Here is a 4,019-nt window from a genome sequence, read left to right on the forward strand (position 1 = left end):
CTTTGGTGTGTGTTGCTTCTTTCATTTTTACAAATTCAAATGGTTTTGGCTTACTCAAGTTTTGGTAAGAAATGTGGAAGGTTAATTCTCCTTCAGATTGGTCACACTGTCACAGTATTCCTTTCAGAAGCCTTTCAGTGGCCAATCAGTACCTTGCATTACTATCTACTTAATATTTGCCAAGGCAGTGTTGTCTTTTTTGCCTCATTAGATAGCTCATTTACAACAACCTATTCATCACTGGCCATAAGAACAGACCTGCTGGATCAGACCAGTAGCCCATCTAGTCCAACTTCCTCTTTCCCACAATAGCCAACCAGATGCCACCAACAAAGACACAAGGAGGGGCACAAGGGCCAAATTATCCGTGTTGTTACATGCACACGCACAAACACACACACACACAATCCCTGGACAACTGGTATTGAGGTAATACTGGTAAATGGTTACATCACAGCAAAGTGAAGATTTTTTTCTGTATTTGCAAAATCTCCCTTTTTTAAAAAAAAAGTCTGTATAATTATACACAAAAATATCATGGTATACTTTAGCAGGAATAGAACAGTCCAGTTTTTAGGATATTATGTTCTGGGAAAATGTTCTTTTTTTTTCCTGATTCCTCCCTGGCTAGGATGATGTATTTAGGAAATTGGATTCACTACAGATGGATATTTTAATCTTCAGAGATTGAGTTACGCTTCTCTGAGTTCAAACACATCCTGCTAAATTTTGCAGTTGGACAGATTCCTGGTACACTGTAGACCATAATGGATCTAGATTTTACTGTTAATTGCACTTCCATTCTAACAGTGAACAGATAGGAATCTCCCTTGGTTGCTATCAAGGTGAAAGACACAACAGCAGAAAAGCTTTTTGTTTCCCAAAGATGCATGATATGTATAAAATGTATGTATAAAAATAGCTTTTGCATTCCTTTTTAAGACTTAACTAGACATGAATTCATCTGTCAACAAATCCCAATTGAAATCAAGGTATACAGTTAATGAACACGGTCAACAATATGTTTACTATCATTACTTCTAGAAATAACTAAACTTTTAAATTAAAAATGAATAATACACATCTCATGAGGAGTTAGTGTTGTGCTTATTAGTGGCTACTGTGCTTAACTGTAACTGTCGGAAGAAAGATGTATCAGTTTTTAAAGGGCAATGAGATGAAAAAATACAGCATATTATAATTATGATGATGAAGTAAAGGTAAAGGTTTCCCTTGCTCGAAAGCCAGTCGAATCCGACTCGGGATGTGGTGCTCATCTCCGTTTCCAAGCCGAAGAGCCAGCGCTGTCGAAAGACATTTCCGTGGTCACATGGTCGGTATGACTAGACACCAAGGCACATGGAATGTTGTTACCTTCCCACCGAAGCGGTACCTATTTATCTACTTGCAATTTCTTGCTTTTGAACTGCTAGGTTGGCAGGAGCTGGGACCAGAGACAGGAACTCACTCCATCATGCAGCACTCAGGTCTCGAACTGCTGATCTACCGACCTTCTGGTCTGCAGTTCAGTGTCTTAACCACTTGAAAAGACCCCATAAATTTAAGTTTGGATGGTTTTGCCCACCTTTTCTTAATAAGGCCAAACTTGCAAATGAAAGTTCCAAACACATTATTGTTGATATATTTGTGTTAGGTTTACTTTTGTTGTTGGTTAGTTGAAAATACTCAAGTCCAGAATACGGTGGAAATGTTCTGTTGATATGTTTTTCTTGCTTCTGTAACAACTTGAAAAATCTAAAAGTAGTTACAAAACATTACTTATATTCTAATAGCAAAGTCAGGATATCTTTGGATACTTAAACCCAAGGACAAGAGCTGTGAATGGGCAAGGCCTATCTTTCTACAAACCTGAAAAGGGCCCCAGGTTTGCAGAAGAATGTGAAATCTGGGCAGTTTTAAAAATTCTGAAAATGATAAAAGGCGCACCTGCAGCTTTAAGCAACAGAGTCCCTCGGTGGCTGTTGCTAGGCTGTATTCCAGGCTTCAGTTTCTGTGAGTAAAAGGGGGGGGGGGCACTAGGGCCCTTTCCAGGTCTATTTTGGTCTTTGAGAGAGAAGAGAACTCCCTGGGACCAGGCCTGGATAGGGTTGCCAGCTCCGGGGTGGAAAATTCCTGAAGATCTTGGGGTAGAGTCTGAGGACAGGGTTTGGGAAGGGGAGAGGCCTCAGCTGAATATAATGTCATAGAGTCCACCCTCCAGATAGGGTTGCCAGGTCTCCTTGTCGCTCTGGCGGGGAGGATTTGGGGGACGTTCTGGGGGTGAGCGGGGATGTTGGGTGGGGGGCACTCTGGCATTTGGGCGAAACACTGGTTTTTTCGCCATCAAACCACAGAGTTTGCCCAAATTCCGGAGCATCCCCATACAATGTCCCTGATGTGATGACATCACTTCCGGGTGATGTAATCACATCAGGGATGTTGCACAGCAACGTCCCTGTTTAGGGGCGGGGTTCCCCCACTGGCCAGCTGGTCCGTAGTGGGGAGAAGCCCCTGAAATCAGGGAATCCCCAACTGGACCTGGGGGTTAGCAAGCCTCCTCCAAAGCAGGCATTTTCTCCAGGGGACCATATCTCTGGAGTTCAATTGTAATTCTGGGATATTTCCAGGTCCCACATGGATGTTGGCAACCCTAGGCCTGGAAGCAACCACTGGCTGACTTGATACCACTCGACTTGCATGACAGAACTAGGCCTGGCTGCTACTATTCAACAGCAGCCACCCTTTGAAAACCAGTGTGGTGTAGTGGTTAGAGCTTCAGAGTAGAGTTTGCAAGACCTAGGTTTGAATCATCTTGCTGTGGAAAATCATTGGGTGATTTTGAACCAGTCACATACTTACAGCGTAACCTACCTCACAGGGTTGTTGTGTGGATAAAAAGGAGAAGGAGAAAATAATGTAAGTTGCGTTGGTTCCCACTATGGAGAAAGGTGTGGTATAAATGAAGTAAATAAAGGATAAATACAGCTGAAGATGGTAGGCAGATAAAAGGTAGGTTGGTGAATGGCTGAGATGAATGAGGGAGGGAGAGGATATGAGGACTGCCAAGAGGAGGAAAGAGGTTAGGAGCCTGGAAAGGGTGGGGTTTGAGGAGGGAGGGACCTCAGAGGGATATAATGTCATGGACCCCACCCTCCAAAGCAGTTATTTTCTCCAGGGGGGCTAGGGTTGCCAACCTCCAGGTGTGGGCTGGAGATCACCCAGAATTATAACTGTTTTTCAGATGACTGAAATCAGTTCCCCTGGAGAAAATGGCTGCTTTGGAGGGTGGACTTTATGGCATTATACCCTGCTGAGTTTGCTTCCTTCCCCAAACCTCACCTTCCCAGGGCTCCAACCCCAAATATCCAGGGATTTCCCAGCCTCACTCTGGCAGTCCTAAAGGGAACTGATCTCTGTAGTTGGGAGATCTGTTGTGATTCCAAGAAATCTCCAGCCCCCACTCAAAGGTTGGCATCCCTAGAAGAGAAGGAAGCAGGAAAAGGGAAGAGACTACGGGGGCTTTCAGGAAAGAGGAAACAGTGGGAGAGGGGAAAGTGAGATGCCTCTCACAAGTCCTTATGGGTTCCCGCTTGTTCTATCTATTTGGGCAGTGAATCAAAGACTTTGGATCTTGTGAATGTGGCTGTTATGGCAACTGGGCCATGGAATCTGATGAATGGCCTCTGAACTTTACCGTCTCTCTGATTCAGTCACCGGTCTGTACAGTGGGTAACCTGTCTCCTGGGGTTACTGGGAGATTGAATAAAGAGTATAAAACAGTTTGTGGATCATTCATGAAATATATGGATAACTTGGAAAAGTTGATTGTACGTTGATAAAATGTACCTTGTTTGGGTAATTTATTCATTGTACTTAGTGCCATTAAAGGGAAGAAACAATGAGATGGCACCAGCTCTGATAGAAAGTACTAAGTCACACCTGTGTGCCCATTTAGCACATTACTTTGCTTAAAAATCCCAGTTTATTTCCAAGCATACACCACAGGAAGCTGGAGTCTG

This window comes from Gekko japonicus, unplaced genomic scaffold (assembly GCF_001447785.1).
Source record: "Gekko japonicus isolate JY-2015 unplaced genomic scaffold, Gekko_japonicus_V1.1 scaffold79, whole genome shotgun sequence".
NCBI classification, from domain to species: Eukaryota; Metazoa; Chordata; class Lepidosauria; order Squamata; family Gekkonidae; genus Gekko; species Gekko japonicus.